The 26,728-nt window shown below is 40.0% G+C and overlaps 1 protein-coding gene across 1 annotated transcript in view; it reads right to left on the bottom strand.

Moving 5' to 3' along the window:
* SHANK2 (SH3 and multiple ankyrin repeat domains 2) overlaps window positions 1–26,728 on the bottom strand; it is a 407,070-nt gene that overhangs the window by 334,573 nt on the left and 45,769 nt on the right. Inside the window, exons 7-8 of the mRNA XM_054200512.1 lie at window positions 23,058–23,188; window positions 2,484–2,555 (exon numbers count right to left, since the gene is read on the bottom strand). The gene's annotated coding sequence lies outside the window, so the exon portion shown is untranslated. The remainder of the gene's footprint in view (window positions 1–2,483; window positions 2,556–23,057; window positions 23,189–26,728) is intronic.

Below are 26,728 nucleotides of genomic sequence, written 5' to 3'. Positions count from 1 at the left end.
CCCAGCTCCAGGCAGGCAGGGCTGGATCCCCCATCTTCTAGCCAGAGGAAGACTCATTAGATCATAGCAAGTCAGAAAGACTACATATAAAATAACGTTTTGCTATATTAGAAAGAAGCAAATATATATAGGGAAGTGTTCAAGACCAGGCTGGATGGGGCTTTGAGCAACCTGGTCTAGTGGGACGTGTCCCTGCCCATGGCAGGGGGTTGGAACTAGATGGTCTTTAAGGTCTCTTCCAGCTCAAACCATTCTAAGATTCTATGTATATATAATTATAATATTTTCTATATTGTGATAAAGGCTGTTGAATGTATATATAGGTATGAAAAGGCAAAACAAAACAAAAAAGCCATATGTGCAACAAAGGCCTATAATAATATTTTTAAGAAAACCACAGAATGAGGTTGAAAGTTCCATTTCACTAACTACTCCAAGCATGTAAAGCGCAGAGGAGTGTTTACAGCCTATATCAAACATCACTGTCACTGCTGGCGCTCGCTATGAAACGGTACTGCGTGCTCAGTCATGAATGTCTGCTTTTCACATCTGCCGTGACTGCAACTGCTAGGAATGTAAATGGGAAAGAACGACATTAAAAAAAAAAAGTAACTACCAAGACTGAAAAGGTAAGCAAAGGTCTTACACAATCACATCTATATTTCAAACTATATTTCAATGCTTATACATTATCAAAGCTAGCTATGAGTAACTGTTGTTCCTTATGCTTCAGACTTATTTGAAAGGTAGTTCAGCCATACACTGACGAGGTCTTTCTGTTTCCCATAAACAGTTCAGTAGCACTGAGCAAATAATGTAAAAATTGAGCAATTTAGGTTTATTTTCCTGTTCTTAGAATTATTTCATATATTTCCTTTCACAAACCACTTCTGTATCCATTTCAAATAAATATATATCCCTTATCAGGACCGAGCGCATGGGCTCTGATGGATGACTTTGGTCATGCCATAGACTAAAGGCCAGCTTGACTCTTGAAAAGCTCCTAACCGCAACTGCAAACTCACTCACACATTTCAGCCGACAAAACATAATTATTCAGATTGACTCAACACACTGTCAAATACAATAATTAAAATCCAAATTTGCACACCTGTTTGTATACAATTACCTTTCTCTTCTGATTGGCATAAGTATTTATCTTTGACAGTGGCACTTCCGCAGAGGCAAACAGTCAATTGGTAAATGCCCGATAAACTAGAAATTTGTATTCATACTGGTCTTTCAGGTACACATCTTTTTTTAATCTTTTTTCTTCTTTTTTAATCTTTGTCTCCTTTTTCCATTTCTACAGAGCACTGCTCCAAATTGTACTACTTTGTGTCGCCACACACTTTACGGCATTCCCTTTCACACATTTTACATAATTTTTGTATTTTCACTCTCCTTCCAGTGCTCATCCAAAGACACTGTTAGGACTCCCCATCTTATCTTTGACCTGTGTTCATAATGTGCATTGACACAGACACCTGCAGCAGCCAATGCAAGAAAAGGCACCTTTCCTTTCTCTTATCACAGAGTAAATGGGTTTTTTAGTTTTCAGATCATACAGAAGTAACACGCTTTACCAAAGGAAACTTAATTTTAAATCACTGTCCATTTTGTTCTAGCTTTCTGATTTCTGAGTTTAAAGTTCCTATTTATTTTGTAACTACTAGATTGGAAGCAAATAGAATAATTCTAGTTTAAGAAACTGTTTGGCATAAAAAGTTGTAAGTTGTCTCCAGAGTACTACCAAAACTTTTTAAATTGTGTTTTAAAAGGATAATAGAAAAGCTAAAATTAAAAAAAAAATTTAAAAAATGTGGAGACCATAAGCCTTTTTGAACAGAAAACACTGAAAATGCGCAGATACAGTAAAAAAAAAAATAAAAATATAAGGAAAATGTTTGTTCTGTATCACAAGAGGCTCTACGCTGATCCACTAGTGCAGCAGTTCTCACCTAATTGTAGGACAATGGCACTACAGTACAAACCCCCAGAAATTATTTATCCATATCTAACATCAGCTGAAGTTTACAGTGAACTAGTTAATAAATTGCTCCCACAAAAAAAAAATAGGGGTTTTAATAGGTCTAACAGAAGAAGTACTATAACATTAGTCTATCTGCTAGTTCATATTTAAAGTATATTCGGTAGGAGGAGGAAGAGAGCCGTTATGCATGAGGATAAAAGTTAACAAGATCTGCCAACCGTCTTCACTACAGGCTACAGTTAAAGTGCAAATTCCGCCGCTCTGAAATCATTCTTGTAATCCACCCAACACTGTAAAGCAGGATGAGAAACATTTTCCTTGTTGGGGATCAAGCAGGTTTTTCAAGGATTTTTGACCACCTGTTTATTGAAATACACCTCAGAAGAATCCAGCAAAAGACATGGTTTACCTCCCGGGCTGTAACTGTATGTTGCCCACTGACACAACCAATTTAAATGATTTCTTTACAAAATTAGTCTAGCACACTTACCTGTCAACATACAGGTGAGAGCAACGGTGTCAAAATAATCATCAAAATCTAGCGTTCTCTCATCTCAGATTCCTGTAAAAAATACATAAAGACGTAAAGAAGATTTGCATGTGGAGAAAGAAATTCAGTGGCCTAACAGCCACCCTATTTAAAATGTATAAAGCAGAAATGCTCATGGCATGAAGGGGATTTTGATATGTCAGTGGGTAAGAGAGGGAGGAAGTTTATCACATTACAAATTTCCAACATATTCCTCATGCTGTAACATAAATATTATGCATAGCTTTGCAAGGGCAGAGCCTGATGTAACGTACTTCAGAGTGCTTCTGGCAGCATGAAGTCACTACTAAGAAAAAAAATAGGCTCTTGGTTATCAAGGCAGACATAGTTTCAGGCCAGATCTGACAGAAGGTGAAAGATGCTGCTCTCTTGTTTCCCCACAGACATCTTCCTTGATTTAAGTCTTGCCAAAGCAATGAGCATCCTGGGCACGCGCATTTGCTGAACAACCCGAATTTGAGCAGCAAGATGCTTGGTTTTTCCCCAAGTCCACCTGAGATCCAGAAATTAGGGTCTGCTCTTTCCAGCACCCCAAAGAGATTCCCCAGACAAGCAGACGTGTGCTGAGCATCACAGTCCAGCTCTTGGCCAGTAAGGGACAGCCTGTAGCTAAAGTGATAAACTCTGAAGTGTGTATGACTAGGTTCAAATTTTATTGCCTTTGTTGACGAGCAGAAGCTCATGCCGAAGAAAGTCTTGCCTACCGTGTATTTCTTCCTTCTACAGGTATAAATGGAAGGGAAAATCCAGAGATTTCCATTGAGAAAGTAAGTTTGACAAACTTCTTTAGTTTCTGGTGTACAGCACTCCATCAAAAAATAACACTAGATTATGTTACATCTGCTACTTCTAACCACATTAAGAGGTCTGAATGGGCACTCTCTATTAGGCACAAGAGAAGCAGTCATGCAGCTACAGAAAAAATACAGAACACGACCATAAGTGAAACTGGAATTACTCAAGGATAATTCTGTGAACATCACTGGCACCGCACTGTTTACTCCTATATACATAAACACTGCATTCACCTCAAATTCACCCTCCCTTATTCTATGCTTTATTAGACCCTTCCTGCTGTGCACATTCAAGTAATAGTTAATGCCTATATGTACATGTATACTCAAACATTTAAATATACTTTCAGTGTATTTAAGCTCATTCTTTATTTTAAATATAGACTTTGACATATTTTACTAAAAATAAACCTATCCAAAAAGTTTTGAGAAATACTTACAAATCTGTCTCCAGCACCTGCGTAATTCTGCACAACTATCTTTCAGCAACCACAAAAAAAAAAAAAGCTATTTAAGGACATTTCCCACACTGAACTACTGTATTTTGTACCACGTAGAAGTAAAGCGCACTTGAGATTAAACCTGGTAGGTTTTGCATTTTTAGAGCAGGAGATAGAAACGTGATCTCCACAATCATGAATGTCACAGAAAAGGTAGGTAAGGAAAGATCAGCGTCTGTTTCCCACAAGGCAAAAACCAGAACCCATACAAGGAAAGAAGCCGGCAAATTAAAAACAAAGCAAAATCAGCTAACTAACCCAACAGGTTTCTTAATCTCTGAGAGACGGGATAAACTGCTTCCACTTCTGAAACCTCTCTTTTACACACACCAGCTTTCAGTTTCAAACGGATCCAGAGACAGAGGAGGAAGAACTACCTGGGACTGGAAATATCCATCACAGATGAAACTTTCCAAAATTGCTCTCAAATACTGACACGTCTGCTCAACATATTCCAAAAACAAGTTTTGTTGGTTTCAGGAAAGACTTATAACTTGGTCAGTTTTGGATAGATATGGCTAAGATTTACTAAAGGTCTATCAGCAGCGATAGCCTGAATCTTAAGCAAATATTTTGGGACTCTTAGTAAATACCACAAATGGCAAAAGCAACATAAATGTTAAGCATTCAGCTACTAAATACCCCACAAAAACAAAGGCTACTGAAATTCATTGCAGGGAATTTTTGCACTTCATTGTGGAAGAGAGGAGAATGCCAGCAGTACTGTTCGGAGGCCAAATTCTTTTATCTACAAGAATTACCCAGCAGCATGACTCCACTTTGTATTTTGGATGTTAACTTATTTTTCGTAGTACTCTCCAGAGCTAACCCTAAGGATAAGAAAATCAACGTGAAAAACAGTGGTTTGCCAAGAGCTAGGAAAAGTTCTTTAAATGAGAGCATTTGTATATCGCAAATTCATAGAAAATAAATTAAATGGTGCTAATACTGACTTCTTAATGAGGCTGGGTGAGGTTACACAGTGGAGAGACACCATTGTTTGAAAAGTGAGCAACTGGCCTCTCCTGTTTCTGCAAAAGGATTCTCTTAACACCTGCATGCAGACAAAAATTACTGAGTCCTCCCCAAATCCCATTTTTCCCTCTCTTCAAGCACAGGATCAGTAGAGCAGAAGTTCCTCTTCACCTCAGAGCCTCCGATGCATCCCTAAATAAATCTCTGTGCCGTGAAATCCCAAGGTATTTGCACATCCCTAGCACTTCCTACCACTACAGGTTTCTCTTCCAGACGTTGCTTTCATGTGTGGCTGCGCAAGGGAGCGTGGCCGTGCACGGGCTCATCCCTCAGGTGACACACCAAACGCAACAGGCAACATGTCTTTACCTCCGTGGGAGCTCTAGCATGGGTCTGTCCTATACCTAATCACAGTTTTTAACATGTTTGTAGGAACATAAAACCTTCAGAGACTTCTATTCCTTTAAAAAATTTACCTGAGGTTGAGCAATGAATTCAAAAGCCATTGGAAAGTAGAAGGAACGGGATAAGGAGGGGAGAAAACTGACAGCACGGTCACATAAGCTATTTTCCTTATCAAATCAAAAACACCGAACCGTAACTCCAAGCCAAAAGCGAGATGAACAGTACAGTGATTTATTTCCACGTGATTCAGTGCTGTACAGTGAAGAGATGTGACATTTTTGCAGTGTGCAGTGTACCAACAGTAAGTTAGTTCAGGGAGCAGTATAGCCGCGGCCATGCAGTATTTATAGTTCTCTCTCCTCAGCTTCTTAGTGCTGCTCCTTTTCCCCCGGCGAAGGAGCCGGGAGACAGCACTCTGCAGCTGCTTCCAGGGCTCGGAGGAAAGCCTTCGCCCGACCGGCCTGCCGCAGAATCAACATTCTCAAAGAGGGAGACGGGTCAAATCTTCCCCCAGATTTGGCAAGTTTCAAAATTAGAGATGTTTTTGTAACATCTAGAATGACAACATTAGAGATGTTATGATTTGTAATGAGTGGCATGAAAATGTCAACATTTTTGCATTCCTGTTTTTTCATGGTAGCACGTACCTTTAATGAGTCTCCTACACAGGAAGATAACCTTTTTTGTGGGCATTACTCTATGCTCAGATGCCCACCTAGGAAAGTAAAAGTTATTAACTAGTAAGAGCAAAGCTCAAGTAAATTCACCTACTGCGTAGATAAGGCATGTCTAGAAACTCCTCAGCAGACAAACATGCATTTATTCTACCTTACACAAACATAAGTCAACAAAAATCATAAAACCGTATTGGCAAACTCGAGCGAATATTTCTGCATAACTTCTTAACACTATTTCAACGCCAGCATGGCCCCAGTTTCTGGTTCTGAACTGGCTCCCAGCTGACCAGCCAGCTTATCTGCACAGATGTCTGCACAGCCACCGAGAAATATCCATCTCTGGAAATTTATGAGGATGGGCAGAGAGAATGGATACACTGAAACACTCAAAAATGAAGCATTTGGAAGTATGCTACTAAAGGATTAGCATGTTTTAATTAATACAATTTAAAACAATACATTTCATTCATTTATCCGTAACTTTTCTGAACACAAACAGCCCTTAAAATCTTAATGCTATCACAGCATCCTAAGCGTTTTCTCTATTTTCATGTACATAAAAACATGTCATCAACCTTGAAGACCCTCTTATTTGCACATAAGCTCACATTACCAGCGGCTTCTGAAATCAAAGACAATTTATACGTGATGTCTACAGAACATGAATACCAGAGGAGTTCACGTGACTATAGAATACACGACCCAATTTAGTAAAAAACTGCTAAAGCAGTTCAGTTATGCTACATGAAAGTACTAACTGCTGCTTTAACAGTACACTCATATAATTTAATTTATAACGAGCTGAAGGCACTTTGCACTGTAAGGCTGCAGGCAGTCCATTAGTTTAGTAGTACTCTGAGACTCCCAGACGTCTTTAATACTAATAGACCCCAAACGCACACACTGAATTCTGCACTTTTTTCCCCATGTTAAATTGAGAGCTCAAATCCTGAGGTAAGTACTAGGGCCAAGGCTTGTGTCTCTGGCACGTACGTACACGATGGAGTGAAATGCTGCTTAAGAGACACTTAATAAGCAAACCTGATTTGATTCCAGCTCAGCAAAGAACGCAGCAACAAGCTGAAAAATGAATTTAGCAAGGGAAGAGCTAGCTGAGATTTTTGAGAGACTACTATCATCTCATTCTGCCATTATATAAAGCCAGAGCAAACAAAGAAAGTCTGTTCACAAGGTTGAAATGTGAACAGAATCAGGAAAACAGTTCGAGGAAGTGGAAGAATAGTTATTGTATTCATCAGGAGAGACCATATTTGGGCATATATTTAAAATTCAGAACAGAAAGAACTCCATATGGACCTTTTCAGAACTAAATAGGAAGTCTACAGCTGCTTAAACACTTACTGAAATGAATTCACATATTTGTGACTCTTAGTTTTTTGCTATGCTCGACTACTCTAATCTTTTTTCCTCAGCAGTCAAAACATAAAGGAGGCTTAAATGCTTGTATATTGTGTGGTAGCAGAGAATGGTCTTCAGAAACGCCAGATGCTTTGCAGCTTCAGATTATTCACTACTTACAGCAGCAAGTTCATGCTAACAGCAAAAAAACCAAAATTTAATTCCTGTCCAAATACAGACAATATAAATATGTACTGTTAATTTCATACACACTAAAGACACAGAGAACCTCCACAGTGCCACACATTGTTAAGTACCTTTGAAGAGGCAGACACAGGAAAAAGGCAGCATCGAGAATCGGGACAACAGAATATGCTAAAATGAGACAAGTTAGCACAAAACCAAGAGCGCTCCATGTAAGTACAACGTAGAGGTACAGAAGAGATCCCTCAGCCACCCCCTCCTACTCAGGCACTAGATGGCTTCTTCTAATTCTCTGATGTAGAGGAGGAGGGAAGACAAGGCGTGAAGTTGTGAGCAAGACATCAGGGTCATTCCACTGCCCAGTTCAACAGACCCAGATCGTTTCCAAGACAGATTCTGCCTGGACCGTGCAACAGCAGAAGACTGAACGAGGGCTATTTTCACTTTTTCTAGAGTTTTGCTCCATGTTCATGACCCCACTTGAACCTGTGTTACAGCTGACTTGACTTTACTGGCCCTTATTAAACCTGTTTCCAAAATACTTAGCAAATTAAACAGTTGTTAGACCTCACGTAGTAGTTTTGACCTGCATGCAAACTGCTGATCTCTTAACACCTTGGCCATGCATAATGCAGAAGGAACAGCAAGTGGGTAAAGTTAAGAGTATATGCAAACCCTGAAACTCAGTGACACGCTTTGTCTTTGCTCCATGGCCGCACAAGCTGAGCACCACTGGGCAGAAAATCACGACCACTTGCATCTGGAAGCCAAAAGGAGCGTGTGGTGCTATATGAAGCAAAACCTTTTGTGACAGCAAGAGCCAGGAATCTACATATTTGATGTATGACTCTTGATCAGCATGAATAAATGTGGAGCATAGTAACTCATCAGTAAACTCATAAGTAAATGAGTTAATATAAATACAAATCCATCAGGATCTGAGAAGGACCTATAGTAGGAACCCTTAGGACAACAGCTTTGTAGATTTCCCTCCTCCTCTCATAAAGTGGGACAGCCACAAAGTCAGAGCGTATCACTCACGGCTCCTGGCTTCCCTAGCAGATTACTTAGTGTAGTACAACCTTCATTAAAAAGGTCCCGTTAGGGAAAACACTGAAGAGTCAGGATCAGTAGATCTTGCAAGATATTTAAGCAGCAGTTGTATTCCAAACAGTTGGACTGACAATCACCTGAAGCAGAGCATGGTTTAACTTATACGATGAGGATTTGAGACCTCTGAGCGTGTGACCAACTAAGGAGAATTCAAATAAGAAGAGACCACATGAAGCATTTTTTTTTGCCTGGCACTTCATTAAGGGATGGTCTGTAGCCACTAAAACAACTGCAATATACGTAATACTCAGGCTGAGTATTGAAGACAAGCTCAAGAATAAAATGGGCACTGCCAACAATCCTTTTTCATCCCCCAGAAATACCTGGATGTCTTGCTAGTAGTCTATGTGAAACCAATTCAATGCCTATGTTCAACATTTCTAAATTGAAACATTTTCACTCTAAAACTTGAGCTCATGGAGACCCATATTACTAGGAAAGCCACAATGTATAAAGAATAATATAATTCCAGACAGCTTAAATTCTGAGTTCATGATATCAAAACAAAGACTAGAATCAGATCCTGCATTTTTGTTGCCTGTTCATAGTAGGTTAAAAAAAATGTTCAGTTATGGAAAGAAAAATACCTCCTTCCTATGCTTATCTAAACATAAAATGGCAATATAATTAAAGTAATAAGTATTACTGCAAATTATAAGTAATCAGTGATGAAAGAAAAACGTGTCATCCTCAGTTCATGGCTCATAATTATTTCATTTCCCGAATACTGCAAAATCCATGATAACTAATAAATAATAAAAGCTTTTTGAAAAGCCAGAAGGTGCTTACCTTGGCTATAATTTTGCATGTAACTCATGAGATCTGCCCAACTCAGTGAAGTCAATCCTAAATTTTGCACTGCAAAATTTCTATGCTTTTGTTTTATGAGAAGGTGGGCAACTTTGAAACTTGGATTCACAGAAAGACTTGTACCCATTTTCTACCTATACTTGAAACTGGATTCTGAGTCTAAGCCTATCCATTGCATTTACCAAACAAAAGCGGGCTGCTTGTTTTTTAGACTTCAGCACATTCCAAGGGTTGTAAATGTTACCAGCTGCTGACCAAAAAGAAAAAAAAAATATTTTCAAGAAGTGAATGGAATCCACAGATTACGATTACCTAAAAGGAAGAAATAGTCTACTTAATCTACTCAATCTAGCAGAGTACTGTATTTGCCATGCTTTCAGCAGTCCAGATGGCTCCATTTTATTTACATGTACCATCTAAACAATCATTGCCGCGTTGTGGAAACACTATTTCCCGTTTTGACAACAGGAGGGAGATTACTCCCCCGAGTTATAAATCACAAATCACTGAGGGCAGCTGCAGCCTCTGTTTCTTTATCATTCTCTTCAAGATAGGAATTTTAGTGAAAGATGGGCATTTAGTAACTTCCCTGGCTGAGCTACAGTAAGTGAAGAGAGATGAAAGACGAAGCAATGAAAGGGGGAGATACCGGAGTTGTGGCTGACCTGCGCAAGGAGAGCCGACCCCCTCAGAAGGAAATTATTCGACTGCCAGGTCTTGCCTTCAACTACAGCGGTGTGAATGCACAGGTCAACCCATTCCCATTCGGTTCAGTTTACTGGCAACACATTTAGGTTGGTGTAAAAGGACACGATTGTTAGTATTTGGGAGAGGTTGGGTTAAAAATTTGGTTAAGAAAAACATTTGCCATTATCAGAAGAAATAAACTAGCTTATATGATGCTAGCGGTATTTAAAGGAAATAGAAATGCAAGATAAAATGCAGCAATATATTTCAAATAATTTGATCGACCTGTCATGGACAATTAAACTGTTCTTATTATAAATACTATGACAACCATGTCAATAATAAAGAAAACACTTGTGCTAATTTAAAATTTTGTTAAGGTTTAGCAAGTAAATCACCGTGCACATAACAAGCTACAAAGGTTAAGAGCTGCTGCCACATGATCTCAAGAAAATTCATCAGGCCCAATTAATCTGACGGTGCACAGTCTTTTCATTGAGAAAATTACAAGCCAAACAAACAAGAAAATGTGAAAATGACACAAAATAGGTGTTGCTCAGTTTATCCCAGTTCAACGGGGATAATACATTTTTTTGTTCCATCATCGTACAGGGAACGACGCCCTTTAAATGAGCAGCATGTGAACCCTTCCTTGGCAGAATCCTGGAGAGAGTTTGCCTCCCCAAATTCAATCACTCGATTCAACAGGATCTGGGATTGAGTTTCCTAATCCAGCCTAGGATTTACTTGTGAAAAGTGGTGAGCTGGAAGGGAACCAGATGAGAAAATAAAACCACAAGAAAACAAGAGCCTCAAAACGCGCTATGAGCACAGTTTGCCATGAATGAGACTTACCAACGTAAGTAGGTATAGCAAGTAACAAAACATTCCCATGAATTTTTTGAGCTGCCTAAACGGGATTATCTCCATATACATTGGTGAGTATTCAACAAGATTAGACTCCTTTATGTTACAACACATGTTTATGTGCTTTAACACAGCAGATACGTAGAGCAGAAGCAAATCTTAAGCATCTATACTGACAATACATTGACTTTTAAATGAATAGTTTCACTCTAGGATAGAATTCTCTTCCTTCCCTGATGAACACAGACAGCAGACACAAGGTTCAATGAAACTGGAAGCACAACAAATGGAATACAAAAGCTTTCCACAACTTACAAAATCCTAAGTCTTTGCATATTTTGGATAGCGACATGCAAACAACGCATTAAGATCACAATCTCAGATCAAAACAAATAGGTATCAATTTTGAGTCTCATTAACAACTCATCATCCCAGGAAAGTCACTGTTCCCAAGCAAACATTCTTCTCTGATAAAGGGATAGGAGAAGGGAGAATAAAATTGACAGATGTACACAAATCTCAGTGGAGATCTCAAGTTAGACGAATAAAACCCACACCAATCAACCAAATTATGCAACGCTTATTTACTTCTGCTGAAAATACACTGCAATTTTCATGACAAAAGAATTACACCAGGAAAATAAACCCCCAAGAAGGCAGCTCTGACATTTTATGAAAAGGACGCTTGACTCCAGCTGTCTCCTGTCGAGCACCCGTGAGACACAGCTGCGTGGTGCTGACTCCCCCTCCAAACATCTCAGTGATAGCGTTACCTGTTTGCATACCATTGCTGATGCCAAGACATGACCTTTAGACTGGTGCATCAGTGAAGCACTGGTTTTACACTCTGCAGAAAGGCTGTCACACCGGCGCTGAGTTCTGTCCAGTTGCGTCTCCCCGCTACCCACTTGCACCTCCTTCATGTGGATAATCCAGTCCCTATCCCCATGAGCCTTGTTTGGCTTTTTGCTGGTTACGTGCCGGGGCAGACAGGATGGTGTGTACCACATATGATGACTTGGCCTGTTTATTATCAAAGTATTGAAGTTAAGGTCTGCTGACTTGGGTGCTGTGGAGAAGTAAAAAATATTGCCCCTGAGGAAAGGCTGAGAAACCTGTTTAGCCTGGAGGACAGAAAACTGAGAGGGCACCTCATCAATGCTTATCAATATCTAAAGGGTGGGTGTCAGGAGGATGGGGACAGGCTCTTTTCAGTGGTGCCCAGCGACAGGACAAGGGGAAACAGGCACAAACTGGAACACAGGAAATTCCATTCCAACATGAGGAAAAACTTCTTTACTTTGAGGGTGGCAGAGCCCTGGCACAGGCTGCCCAGAGAGGTGGTGGAGTCTCCTTTTCTGGAGACATTCCAAACCCGCCTGGATGTGCTCCTGTGCAACCTGATCTAGGTGACCATGCTTTGGCAGGGGGATCTCCGAAGGTCCCTTCCAACCCCTACAATCCTGTGATTCTGTGATTCTCTTCATCACCACAAAGACATTTAGCACATTAGTGGAACTTCATTTATTAATACCAACAAAGCATCTGAGCCACGGATATAAAATCCTTGCTCATGTAACATATTGCAGTAAACGGAGTTACACCAGGCATCAATTTGTTTATTCGTTTGGATTTTCCAGTAAGGATCTACTGCAGAGAACATCAGCTATTATTTCCACAGGCGATCTATTCTGCACTGTATCCCTACTCACAGTATGAATGCAATTTAGGGTCTTCAATTTTTACAAACTTTGATTTGTCTTGAACATAGAAACTGTAAATACAATTAAAGAAAGCACATAAAATTTTCAGTAACTTTCAAATCTGGGTCATGCTGGTTTTTGTGACATGTTTCTTCTATTCACAGCTTGTTCCCTTCATTGGTTTTATCTGCCTATATACATGTTAATTAGTCTCGTCCATGGGACCCAGTTTTGTTATCCACAAATTTGTTTGTTTAACCCCATAAGTACTATGAAATAATATAATACTAAGAAAATTTATTCTCAAAATAAAAATTTATCCTCAAAATAAAAGGTATTGAAAAAGTCATATATCCCTATAAAAGACACTCAGCTGCTACTACAGATTACTAAAGCCAGCTCTACACATATGTAGCTTGCTATACGGAGAACTGGCCCTCCATGCAGAAAAAATAAATGTTAATATGCCCCAAAGCAGTATATGGCCATGTAGCCTGTTAAGTGCATTCAAATATTCATATACACGGGGTACTTGTAAGCTGTTTGAGTGATCTTTACCCTGAGAAACAGAGTATTTTGATTCAAATGCAATCTCAGACAGAAACAACCTTTCCCTTCCACCCCCTGAAAATACAAGGTGTGTGTCTGTCAGGAATTAAGCAAAGCTAATGCTGCACAGTGTCACCCTGACCTCAGCTACAATTCCAAGCTGCACCACAGACTTAAAATGAAAGAAAAGAAATTATCAGGAACCCCGAAGAGCACATTTGTGCATATCAAATATAAAAATACTCATTTGTTGAAAGATGCATATTGCTTTCATTAAGCAATTCTTTAATCTCTAGCTGATCGAGTATGCTTTTCTGGCTACGTGGAAGAAATAAATAATAGCAGGGAGCACAAAATAGCTGTAAAAGCCAGTAGTGGCAATAATGCACAGAGTGAGATCTGAGCAGCCTGACCTCTCTGAGCTATCCTGCAGGATTCTCAAGACAGCTCTTCCTCCAAAGAGGAGCTCAGGGTCCTGTTTCCTACAGGGAAGGCAACACTAGCTGTCCATGGAGCTACATCAAATAGCAAAACTTATATCACTCTCAGGGTGTTTCCAGGTTAATGTTCAACAAGGTCTAGGAGAAACCTGAAGGGAGGAAAGAAGCTGGCTGCAGGGAGCAACAGGAGAAAGTGATGACTGGGTAAGAAAATGGCAGATTGAACATGAAGTTGACAAATATGAAGTAACATGGGCAAAAACAGCTCTACACATACAGCAGTGGAAACTGAGCTAATTACTGCCATTCAAGACAAACAGTATTTTGCAATTGTCAGTTTTACATCCTGCATTCACAAGATTAACAAGAATATTAGGAAAGAAATAAAGAACAAAATAAAAGATATTAAGTGACGTTATAAATATGTGAAATGCAGGTCTTGGCCCTATGCTTTCCCTGTCTTCCTCTGCTTCCTCCCAGGCTCGAAAGGGCTAATGAAGAACTAGAAAAGATACAGAAAGTTGACCAAGAAAATAAATATATAAAACAGCTAGCATGCACATAAGAAAAAAATGTCTTACAACTTCTTAAGTCTGGGGAAAGTTTACTGATAGGTATGTACCATCATGAGTGCCTGGAGAAACCGAGCAGAGTACTTACTACCTCCTCTAATAAAAGGAGTAAGAAACAGCAAGTGAATCTCACAAGCTCAAAACACACCGTGAAGCTGAGGAACTCACTGCCACAAGATGCCATTGGTCACCGAAGCTCAGCATACGTTCACAGCACAACTGAACACATTCCTGGAGCAAAACTCATTGAGGGCTCTCAAGATACTGCATCACTGCTTTGGTGAGATTATGGACCGTAGCTTCAGCTGGGAGAGAAACCGTGAGCATTATGGCAAAACCACGAATCTAACCTATCCAATGTTATCTAGTCAAAATCTGCTTCAGTACTACATTAAGAAGCCCACCTGCCATGGCCCAGTTTGGCTGTACCTTGCATTGCAAGTCTTCTCTGTCTCTCCCTATCCACCTCCCACCTTCACTTCACCTTCTTCACCAGCAGGGTGATGTGAGCGGATGCGATCTACAAGGCATCTCAACTCCGACGGGTCATACCATTGTACTTTCTTATTGATATTATGTACATTATAACATGACCAATCACAGACAAATCAGAAAAATTTAATGTGGCACTGAAAAGGACTACACAGAACATTCTCTGACCATAAATTTTGCTGGACACTTGCATGGAAATTATGGGCATGGAAATTATAACTACTTTATTATTAGTAGGAAACAGAAAAGTGAATAAATGGTATGAGGGGAAAACAACAAGGACTATGTTTATAGCAGTATCACAGAATCACAGAATCTTAGTGGTTGGAAGGGACCTCTGAGATCATCGAGTCCAACCACATAAAAAAAAAAAAAAAACCACAAAAAAAAAAAAGCACCCACCTACTAAACTCCACACCCGCAACCCCACACACAACACCCCACCACAAACCAATAATCTTGGGCACTAGAGCATGCCCTGAAGAGCCATGTCTACACGTTTCTTAAATACCTCCAGGGATGGTGACTCCACCACCTCCCTGGGCAGGCTGTCCCAGTGCCTGACCACTCTTTCAGTAAAGTAATTCTTCCTAATATCTAATCTAAATCTCCCTTGCCGCAGCTTCAGACCATTTCCTCTGGTCCTGTCGTTATTCCCTTGGGAGAAGAGGCCAACCCCTGCCTCTCTACAGTTCCCTTTCAGGTAGTTGTAGAGGGCCATGAGGTCTCCCCTCAGACTCCTCTTCTCCAAACTAAACATGCCCAGTTCCCTCAGCCTCTCCTCATATGCCCTGGTCTCCAGACCCCTCACCAGCTTGGTGGCTCTCCTCTGGACATGCTCCAGCACTTCAATGTCTTTCCTGTAGTGAGGGGCCCAAAACTGAACACAGTACTCGAGGTGAGGCCTCACCAGTGCCAAGTACAGAGGCACGATGACTTCCCTTGACTTTTCAGATAAATCTTCAGAGGACAAATAACATGAGTATCTTACATGCCTCATTAGTACCAATAAATGCAAACACAATAGTAAGCAACCCAAATTAAGCATCATCACTAATTGCTAATAGAAACAGTTGTTAATGACCTATTAGCATCATAATTAGCAAATTGGAGATTTATGCTTATTATCTATCATTCAATTTGTAAACAATATTTTGAATAGCTTAAAACACATTATCATCAGTGAATGCCCCACCTGAAATGTAACATTTTCAATTAAGAGGTTACTGAGTTTCCCCATAACAGACTAAGGTTTGCTTGTGGAGCTCCTAGATGCTTTGAAAACCTGCTACCCATCGAGACATTGTTTCAGAGAGAGAGAAGGAAAAAAACCACCAGATTTACCAGATTCTCTTCTACCCAAATAAAGTGCAATTCCTAAGTGTCTTCCAACGACGGTCACGCTGGCAATGTTTTGTTGCCAGTATTGACCACGATTCCTTACCACACCAAGCAGAGAACTGCAAGGTCAATGCATTCTCCGGTTCAACAGTGTTCAGATGTCGTGGTCTGGGTTTAACCCAATCCTACTCAGGTACCACTAGTGGAAATCTTTTTGCATCGTTCCAAGAAGAAGAGTCTTCTTGGAACCCTTATTAGAAGCTTTGTCTTGGTAATCACATGCTACAAAGCCTATACGTGACAATATCCACTGTGCAAAACTGTACTTTATCTGTGTTAAACCAATCTACCAATTTCAATTAGAAATTTCTATTTTTAACTCATGCTGCAGAACTCAATGAACAAGTTCCACATACACTTAAACAACCACTTTCACGATTTTGAAAACCTCAGTTCTTTCTCACTCAGCCTTCTCCTTTCCAAACTGAAGTCACAGCTTCTTTATTCTCTCTTTGTATCTCATCCAACTCCATTACATCCTTCATCAGATGCAGATATACAGTATTAAAGAATTACATCACATTAAGTATTTACAGAGACGAAAAATGATTCCCTCTGTCCTCTTCTCAAGGCCTCTTGTTCATGCCTAACACAATGTGGATGTCTGAAAATTAAAACCAGCATTCTTTAACATTAGAACTTGTATATCATCATACAGCAGGTATTGGTATGCAACACTCCATGACACAGGTGACACGCAGACATCTGAGACCCTAAGAAAACAAATCATGTACCAACTTGAGTTCCCTGAGTAACTGTTCCGCATGAAGGCTACATGACTGAGCTTTAAATGAACCCCTGAAACAAACGTGCTCAGAGGCTAGAATAAGACATATTGCAGTATATTTGCCCTGTTCTTAAAGTCCTTCCCTAAGCATCAGATACTCATCCAATACAGACTTCTAAAAAACCCCTACTTTTACTCATTGTCGTGGTTTGGGCCAGGTTGGCGAATGACAAGATGACAGATGCTCTCCCCCACCTCTCACTCCAAGAACAGGACGAAGAGAGATAAAGAGAGTTACAAGTTTAGAAAAAAACACTAAACTACTTTCATGAAAAATTAATAATAAAATAAAAAAGGTTATAACAAAATAGATACAATATAAATAAATAGATACAAAAACATATCATGTTCCTAGGATGATGTCATTGGCAGGCACTGGGAAAGTTCCAGACTGGACTCAGCAACAAATGGGAACTGGAACACACTGACTGGGATCAAAAGGCAGATGAGCCGACAGGGTCCTCCTCAGACATCGGTCACTGAAGAAAGAGAGGCACTGAAGAAGCAGGCCATTGAAGAAGAGCCACTGAAGAAGAGCCACTGAAGATGAAGAGCCCACACAGAAGAGCTGAAGACGAAGGGCCCTCAGAGAAAAACTCACTGGAGAAAAGCCTGACGCATTTGGTCCCTCAGCCTTTCTACCGAGCATGGCGGATGGGATGGAACACCGGATTGGTCAGCTTGGGTCACCTGACCTGTCCATGCCTCCCCACAGGCTAAACACCCAGGTCAGCTGACCCTGGTTGCCACAGCAACAAGGTGTGAGCTGAGCCTCCCTCACTGAACGGGCAGTTGGCTGCGCTTCACCCCAACCAGGACACTCATATTGGCTGCACTATATAAACTGCTTTAAACAGTTATCAACATCCCTGTGAGGCCTTTTCTGTTGAAGGACCACACCGTTGTACGTGAATTCAATGATTCCGATGAGACTTTCAAGGTTTTGTCTGTACTTCTCTCAAACCTTGAGTTTATTATTTTCCATAACATCTCAAACCTATGTAACCGAATCCCCTATTGCAACATCGATCACTTCTGTTCAACGTTAAGATAAAGGATGCAGTTACAACATATTTGAATTGTTTCTTACTAAAGGACAGCCAGCATTCGTGACCAGCCCTATAACCAGGTCTAATGCAAGTATCCTATAGCTACACACTACCCTTTCTCCTTGCATGGCTTAAGTCAGAATAAGCCCAGAAAGTTCAAAGGATGATAATGTTCAACTTTCAGCTTCGCCGCTCTTTGGCTCCTCTAGCTCTAGGACCCTTCTGCAAGGGAACCAGTCCTACTCCTTCCACCCACGCCCAGCCCTGAGCGATAGCTGCCCTGTCTTTCTCTTTCCCACGCTTGCCTGGCCTGAAGGTTTTCACAGCCTCTACTTTTAACAGCCTGTTAAAATTTCTGTTGAAAGAGGGAGAAGACTTTGGTGGGTAACGCTTCCTTTATCCCATGGCCAGCTATGACATTTACAACAGCAATCTCCACAGCAACTCTGGAATGCAATCCAGTAAATAAGAAATAGAACACAGTGCAGGTAAAGGATTTTTTCCTGGCAAGGGATAAAGTGGATGCGAATGCTCTGGGTAAGACAAACTAAAATCTAACTTACATATTTCTTTTGCCATAATAAAATCCTATTGAACCAACTTAACTTTGTTTGCAGCTTCTTTTCAGGAGTATGCCAGTAGAACTAAAATAACATTTCCTTTGGTAGGACTAAAAGTCAGCAGAAGCTCTTCTTCTGCATACTTCTCTGACCTTGAGTTTAAATGTACTACACAAAAACCTTGTACCTTATTAATGTCTGATTTGGGGATCATTGTCATTACTCTGTCTTGGGATGCAATAGGTTTTTTTAAAAAAAAAAATATTCACAAAGCACGTAACTGTCAGCTGCTTATACACAATTTTATTTTCACTGGTTTTGAAACACATTTCAATCTTTTCAAGACATTGAAAACAACTGTTCTGAAGCCGCTGCACTCTTTTCTCTTTACTGAAACTTAAGCATTTTACAAAACACGGACCACCTTAATGATGTTATTTGGGAGACCTCACTGAACGGTCCTCGGAGCAACGTGGTCTATCATGACCTGAAAAATCATGACGACCTTTGTAGTGGAAGCGAAGTACATGGAAACATAATTTCAAGCATTCCAGTGAGTTTTATATATTGCCAGAAGTGACAATACCATCAGTCTCTCCATTTACCCCTGAGCAGCTCGAGCCAGGGAACACAGACATCCTGTTGGCTTTCATCCCACTAAACAACTGATTGGTGCACCTAGAACATTTCTTCACTAGTGTAGTGAATCTTCTGAAAGCATTACAATTCAGCACGGCTGCTGGGCATTTGCCACACTCCTTCCTTTTTAAGAAAGCCTGAATTAAAAGCGTGTCCCCACTATCAGCCAGTCCATTAATTAAATGATCCACACACAGAAACTAGAGCAGGAATTTACACCCCTCTATTCCACACCACCACTTCTCCCTGGCTTTGTAGCCAGTCCATACTGGGTACATACTGACTCCGGAAAGGACACTGGGGCTACATGTTCTTTTAACAAAATTCTTTACAGTAACGAACACGTGATTTTGGTCTTCCTCACACACACAGGTGAATTAATGAAGAAATTCTGGAGAAGCAATTAACTGATTATCATCAGCAGAAAAAACTAGTGTGTAATATTCGGTGAATAAATTTCTTCAGGAAAAATAAATTCAATCACACTTTCTCAGCTTCATAAACTATTTTCCAGCAAGCTTTTAGCTGACCACTTCAGATTGAATGCCAGGCAATTTAGGGCCAAACAGACATTGAGAAGGTGTCTAGTGGATTCTCTGCCCCTAAAAGATAAATAGACTTTGGTATATCCCAGCATGTATCTCTTACTTGTTCTTACAAGTGTTCAGTGACAGAGACTTCACAAGCTCCCTAAGAAGTTTGAAACTAAAATAAGTGTTAACCAAATAACCCTTTCAGACACAGGTAGAGTACAAGGTGTGACGTTCACTGTACCAGCCTCTCAGCCTTTCACACAGCAGGAATATCAAACATACAAGACAGCCATGAAGCAAAAAGGTACTTTTTTTTTTTCCTGTAGCCAATTGCAGCCAATATTTATGGTTACCTAAGAAACTCACTTCAATGGTGACATGGCTATTTTTCTAAATGTGTGATAGTATTCAAGTATTTGATATGAATTTATTAATTTATTTTGAAAGAACATTAGCATGGTTGAACAGATAAAACTATGCCTAATTTTTTTAACAGCAGGATGACATATAGTGGTTACTTTCTCCAGCGCAATTGATAGGGTGGTGGGGTTTTTTTACATTCCATTTTTACATTCCATTTAAGCCAGACAGCTTTCAAGGTAAAACCAATGCTCTCTATGGTACGTGGCAGGATGAAATGCCACCTGTTTAACACCTCTAGGTGCTACTGGAGCACAAACATTGTTGTATATATTTGCAACTATCAATGCAACACTTGTATACAGTGTGTGAGAAACTGCTAAATTTAATCTGTGATGTTTAGGAGATCAGGAACTTGCGCATCAACCGGAAGTGCCCAAGGGGACCCAAGTTCTCCCACTGATGTGATTCCACAGACCCAGTGGAAAGCAAGTCTAAAGCAGGAATTAAATTTATTTTTGTTGATTTTCAATATTGAGTTTAATTTTCTTCTTGTTTTGCATCTGTGAATCTGATTCTACAATTGCATAATTTCTTTACTACTCAGGGAAAGATATAACATTTACACAGAACTCTGAAGTCCTTATCTCTTAACCGACTGGCATATAAATAAAGGTCTAGAAAACACGTAATCTTGTTCACTCTTCTCGTCACTGGTTGAATAGCTGCCTTTCAGAGATGACATATTTAAAAGTTTGTATACGTGACGCTTCTCACTTTGCAAACATTTCCAAATCATAGTTATTTACTGAGACATTACCACAGAATAAATTGTTTACAAAAAAAAAAAAGAAAGAAAATAATACCAAATTTCTAAACTGAAAAGGTAAAGCTACCATCTAGTTCAAGCAGTTAAAAAATTTAAAAAAAAAACAAAAACAAACTAAAAAAGAGAGAGATTAAAAAGTAGTTTCAAAGTGAGAGCTGACAGAATTGGAGAGAAGCTGAAATACTGAACAGTAATATAAAAAAAACAAACAGCTGTAGTCAAATGTTAAGAGGGCTAAGAGGGAAAAAAATAAGAACAAAACATTTTGCAACAACATTGTGGAGCAAGGCTTGGGTTAACAATTACACTGATATGCAACAAAAATTACGAAAGGCCACTAATTAGACTATACTTCATGGGACCATCTTATACTTCTAGATGACCAGTAAGAAGATGTTGACACCTGAGGACCTCAGCAGGATATTATTTTCAGTTTAGGTTAAAAAGGATAGAATCTTAGGTATCAATAAATACGAATATATTGAATTAACTACTACACGTCATTTTTCACTGCACAACATTCTGTCACTCTGAATAAAAATAGTAAGCATGAATAAACTATGCAAAAAGTCAGTATGCATTCTCTGCTAAAAGTGTATTATCAAGAGCGGGGAACAGTGTTAAACTGCTACATTCCACCTAACTAGCATTGTGGTTTTGTCCCATCTGGTTTGGCAAGTAAGGGAGTTTGCAAAAAGGGAAGGAAAAAGCAGTTTGATGAGTTTAACTTCATGGAGTTTTACACCTTCTTTGTCAATCTGAAGTCTCACGTGAGAAAAGTTTCACAGTAATCCTCAAAGTTTTAGTCCTGCTTTGTTGACAGAAAATAAAGTCGTACCCCATAGGTGGATTACCACAGGAGACAAAATTTCAAGGAAATGTTTAAGTCTTCAGTTGAACTTTAGAAAGGGCTCCTCTTTCTGTCTTCTGCCTTTGGAACATACAGAAGGCTTTTATTTCAGGAACTCATTAAAAATGAAGATCATGTCCTCAATGGAATGGAAGGCAGAAAAGCCATCAGACACGAGAACACTGCGGTATGTAGACATTTGGGGTTTGAAATATAATCCACTGGAAACCAAAGAAACAGTGACACACTATGATCCAACTCCATGGGATATAAGCCACTGAGCTGTGTGGGAGGTACCACTCTTCCCAGGAGAAAAAACGAAGGCGGCAGTGGTATTGGGATATCATAGGAATGGGAACAGGAGAAAGGAGAAGGGTGAAAAAGCATACTATGTTGGAGTATTTTTTGTAGTATGGATCTTTTGGAGATCTTGATATATCTTTTTCCATGTGGCATTTAAAGGCTACTTCACAGTGCCTGCTCTTTGCATTAACGCTTGTGATTTTGAAGTCGGCTCTGAGGTGGCATAGATACCTGACTTCAGCAGAGATGCTGACACCAGCTGAGGATCTCGAAGGATGTAAAATAAACACTTTTGTTCCTCAAACATTTTTCATGGGTTTTGAAATATAAAAATTTCACATTGCTTTATTCTGCACGTTCATTTCATAGATGTCCGAAAAGCTAAGCAGCATTCATAGCAAGACAAAAGTGTTATTTTTCAAACCTGACTGTAAAAGTGCAAAGGGCAGAGTAAAAAGCAGAATTTGTCACAAGCTCAGTTCTTCCACGATAACATTTTCAAATATTTGTTTAGGGGTGATCTTCGCTATCAGGTAAACACCATGCTGATGGCAAGGCGACACACACCTTCTGGTTCATGCAGCAGGAGCATTTAAAAAAAAAAAAAAAAAGTTTTTCTTCTGTAATGCTTTTTCGTCAGATGGAAAAAATAGAAAAAGTTCAGTTCAGTTTTGCAGGTGGTGCTTGTGGTACTTACAAAACATAGATAACACCTCAGCTACAGGCTGCAAGCTGGCAGACATCAGAGGACAAACTGTAAAGATGGTGTGCAGCAACTATCAGCAGCAGTGGGAGTCGGAGGAAACCTCAAAACTAAGGCCAGGCTGCAGGAGGAGAGGGACAGCTGCCTCTGTCACCAGCTCTCATCCCTCACACAGCTGTAACCACACAGAGGACAGCACTGGGGGATCTCGGACTTACAGACAGGAAAGGAAACAAAGAAAAAAGAGCATCCACAGGTGCAAAACAACTTCTATGGGGCAAAAGTCCAGGAGGGATATTTAGCGCTGACCTTGAGATCGCTCTTCCCTCACATGAGAAACTGTCGGAGCTCACCTTGTGTCCGAGAGTGGAGTCGATTGTACGGTGGCTGGTGCCCACGAAGGCGACCTGCAGATGGCTTCTCCGTCCTGCTGGGCTTCTGCCTTCTGATGGGGAGTGGATGGATCAAAGTGGACGTAACAGGGCTGAAAGTGAGAAACAGGAAAAGCACTGAATTTCTGTGGGCTGCTGACTTTCCAAGAAGGTGTCAGGCCCATTTTAGAGAGAAAATGCTAGTGAGAGGAACGGCCAGCCTTCCACCTGGAATCTCCTCAGATCCTCCCCTCTCAAGCCAGAGAGTCACCGGAGCACAAATGCAGACTTTTATGGGACACAGGAGCCAGGTCTGCCATCCCTGCAAGCTCAGGCGGGAGACAGAAACTCACCCTGGCAGAGGTGGCTGAGCCACGTGGAAAGAAGGGCTCTCCAGAAGGACCATTCTCTATTCACCACTGAAGGCACTTAAACCACTAAAGTTAGGTGAAACCAAACCAACCCTTAATTAAAGATTTTTTTAAAGCAGTAAAGCCCTGTAAAATATTCAGTGCAGGCCACAATTTTTCCTTGGTTCCTGGACCTGCTTCTTTGCTTGAGTCTCTTTGCTCGAGTCCTCATCTAGATCCCTCCTCTCAGGAACCCACAGCTGACACATCTTGCTGATCCTAATATGAATTACGTGCTTATAAACTGTAATTGCCTGCAGTACACAGCTAGACAAGCCTTGTCTACCAAAACACATTGCCATTTAATTATGAACTCTTCAACTTTTTCAGGTCCCATCTGAACAGCATATCAGGACATGACAGGAGAGGGGCAATGACTGAGCTGAATTAAGGTCTTTGGGTATACATCAGCTTTTGTTGCTCCCACAATTCCAGCTTCTGGGAGTTAATGTAAGACATTCTTACTGCAAAATATATGAAACAACCAAGTTAAAAAAAAAATAACTGGCCAGCAGTCACACTTCTTATTATTCCTAGGAAGAGACAACGGGTAACAAAGGATACGCGACCATCAGTAGTAGGAAAGGGTATCATCTTCTTGCTTATGTTTTTCAGGCTATAATAAGCTTCAGAAAAGCCTATCTTAATATTTCCTGGAGAAGACAGAAATTGTACAGTCCACTGCACTGATGGTAGGATCATTCTGCACTCTTATTAAAGTAATGTATAATAACAAAACCAATAACAATATACTACACCAAAGTTATGTTCTATGAGAATACTGTCTAATTGGATAGATATCATTTAAGAGAGCCATAATATTTCATATAGCTACAATCATTTATAGTCTACCTAAAAATCTATTTTCAGAAATAATGGCTACAGATATGTATACACGCTAGACTAAATCAATGGGCCAAATTACTGAGCTTGCTACAGTGGTGGCATGCTGTAAGGGGAACCTAATTGGAAAGCAGCTGGTCTAAAAGAGCTAGTGGAAGATTTCCACAGGTCAGTTACCTGCCAGTTTAACTGCTAACATCAAAGCTGTAGGGATGTGTCCTGGGAGTAACCCAAAGGCTAGCAAGTGGCACAAGTTTTATTACACTCCATTTTTCATCAGATCAGGTCTTTTGAAAGCCCTTCTCTGGAGGGGAGACGAGCAGTAGCAGCAGGCATCCGATTCCTCCTCCCCGTGTGTGGCACAGCAGTGGGGCATGACTCAGGTGGGAATCCCTCCAGTTTCATAACTTCCTAAGGGGTGTTATATGGTGGCAGGACTCAGTTTAACTGATTATGATTAACTGAAAAAAAAATATCTCCATCTGTTAAAGTATCCAGTAAAACATTTGAAAATCATGGGGAAATGGGAAAACGCTAATACACAACAATTTTAACCAAAATGTGACTGTTAACTAAATGCAACATGGTTTCCAGTGACACACCCTATCCCATCACTCTCTTTCACTGGAAAAGCTGCTTTCAAAATACACACATGTGAGGAACGTCAATGTAATTCACTAACAGCCTACTGTACATCACAGTTTCTGCCATCAGCCCTCCTTTCCGAATAGGGTGATGGGATCTGAGCACAGGCTTTTCTCATTACAAAAGCATCTTTCTGTACCCACAAAAGTCTCATCTCAAATTCTTTAATGATATGCATGGTTTAATTATAGCCTGCATTTTGGTTAAATATTAGATTGGAGCCAGTGTATAACGCACTGTCAGCGACACCTTAAGCTAGCAAGACGACTGGTTCAGATTTCTTATTAAAAATATTCTGAGAGGAGACACTTAAAATGTATCCCAAGAAGAGGCAAGTAACTTTGAGTCTTTTACACTTAAGTCAACATCATGGACTTTCAGCTGCAAAAATAACTGCAGCTTTTACAACTAATGAAGAAACTGAACACCAGTTTGATCAGAAATGCAGAAAGCCAAAGGGTGTTTAAGAAGTAAAGTTAAATTTGGGAAAGAATTTTATATTTTTTACAGGGGCGGAAACAGAGACATTAGTTTTCACCAGCAACAGAGGTTCTTTTACCAGCAGGATTAAATATGTGGCATTTTAAGGACTTGTTCTAATACTTCTCTTTTTGCCTTTTCCACAGATTATTTTAACCCATACAACCCACATTAAGGTCAGCAAACACTTTCTCCCTGGTTAGGATTAACATAATGCAACACCTTAACTGTTACAGGCTTCACTCTTGGTCATTTCTCTCCATCTCTCCTTCTCTCCTTTAAGAGCTGTCATCTTTGTCCCTTCTTCTCATCTACCCTTTTTTTTCCTCAGTACTCCAGTCAGGCTTCATTCTAGTTGGTGTATCAGTGTATCGTAAGTGACCCAGAGACAGATCTCCCTACCTGGGAATTAAAAATGTGAAAGGATGATCTGCAAAAGTCACAAACTATTCAAGATACACAGCCTCTCCTCACATCCCCAGTCATAACGGTGTAATGGTGGGATGATTTAAAATATTTATATTGCAGTGTTAACAAAATTAAAGGAGGAGCATCTTGATAGTCAGAATAAGGACTGTTGAACATATTCTCTCTTATACTCTGGTGATTAAACTTTAGATTTAAAGCTGAAACTGCTGGTTTCATAGCTTCACAGTCTCAGCGTTGAATATAAAAATACCGTTTAACTAACTGTTTTTGTAAGGCTTGCTTTCAAAATTTACTCAGAGTAAATATCCTCTGTTTGTAATTGAAAGGATGTTAGTCCCAGTACTGTATTTCCATAACTACTGCATCCTCATTACAATTCTCAAATTTTGTCAAGTACTCACACTGCTGATATTTTGTCACTAAAGTTTAATTAAACAAAAAGCACACATGCACTATGAATCTGAAATGGCAACAATGAACCAGTGTACGTGGCTAAGTATAACGGTGTTACCAAAATCTAAATCGGAGACATTTAGAATCCAAACGTATGAATGGTTTAAATCAATTACATATGACAACCCCTTCTACATGAACGTGCAATAACAATTTCAGAAGAATGATGCCATAGGTCCTGAACATTACAGCTGCAGCTATACTAAACAAAATAGGCCAGAGACTGTTTATGCTGCTTAATTGCTTGCGCCCTTGCTAGCATGTTTTTTGCCTGCTCATCCCAGCATCCCAGAGAGCAAGTGCACGGGCAAAACTCGGGCACTGAGAGACCTCAGGATCCATCCCCGACAGACAGTCTGGTCACTGCCACTCCGTTTTGGAGAGGAAGCGAGC

Source organism: Rissa tridactyla, chromosome 4 (assembly GCF_028500815.1).
Source record: "Rissa tridactyla isolate bRisTri1 chromosome 4, bRisTri1.patW.cur.20221130, whole genome shotgun sequence".
In the NCBI taxonomy this organism is placed as follows: domain Eukaryota; kingdom Metazoa; phylum Chordata; class Aves; order Charadriiformes; family Laridae; genus Rissa; species Rissa tridactyla.
Note: the sequence above shows the minus strand (reverse complement) of the source record. Positions and strands in the feature narration are given on the sequence as shown.